We start from the raw sequence: 993 nt of genomic DNA on the forward strand, positions 1-993 counted from the left end.
TTCTTATTAAGCCGCCTTTCTGCACATAACTCCCCAAAATCTGATCTGCAAAACGCATTAGTACCGAAATTTTACCACCACGGCTGCTTCTATCATACAGTCTAAATCATTCATCATCATTTTGATTATTATTGGTTTAAGATGGAGCTGAGAAATTTGAAGATCTGTAATATTTTCTGACACAGGTAATAGGAACCACTGAAACTCTCTGAAATGGTGTCAGGAAAAGTATCTTAAGCTTCATTGGCAAATTCAGTTACATCATTATCTTCATTGATGTATATTAAATATGTTTTGAAGGAATAATGTTCTAATATATCTTTGGTGAGTGTGTCTTTGTGTGTGTGTTATAATGAACACCACTCTGTATTTCAACAGTGACGATCTAAGGGTCAGTGAGGTACATTCTCAGAACACTTAAGGTCGTTTGTCCTATTTTTCATTCTACTTAAGGTTTAGAAACCTTGATGAATTATTACCATCACTATACTGTGTGTCATCACAAATGGAATTTTTAGTATTAGTGTGTTAGCCATTGACCCTTCTATTATGCTGTATTTGCATTTTCAAGAAATGCAGTTATTTTAGCATTTAAGCTTTCAGCCAAGAATGATAAAACTATGCAGAAAAAAAATTTTTTTTCTTTGGTGTTCATGCCACTGAAATTTCAATTGCAACATAGACTTGATATTTATTTTAAATATTTTCTTGTAAGATGGCTCAGAGGACTATCATGATAGTATTATGATGCATCTGTATTTCTTACCATGAACTTTAGATTTAAAAAATTACATTAACTTCAGAGAAAGCAAGAGAATAAAAGAGATGAGGATTGAGAGAAAATATTAAAAATATAATATCAAATCAAAAATTTTCACAGAAGGTTACATTAATATGGGAAATGAAAATAATATTTAAAGAAAATGGCAATTCAGATAAGAACTTATAAAACTGCTTATGATTCTTTTATTTCTATAGATATTTAAGAAAAAT

The sequence above is a fragment of the Otolemur garnettii genome, unplaced genomic scaffold (genome assembly GCF_000181295.1).
Source record: "Otolemur garnettii isolate 467f Iridium unplaced genomic scaffold, OtoGar3 scaffold00076, whole genome shotgun sequence".
Classification (NCBI taxonomy): domain Eukaryota; kingdom Metazoa; phylum Chordata; class Mammalia; order Primates; family Galagidae; genus Otolemur; species Otolemur garnettii.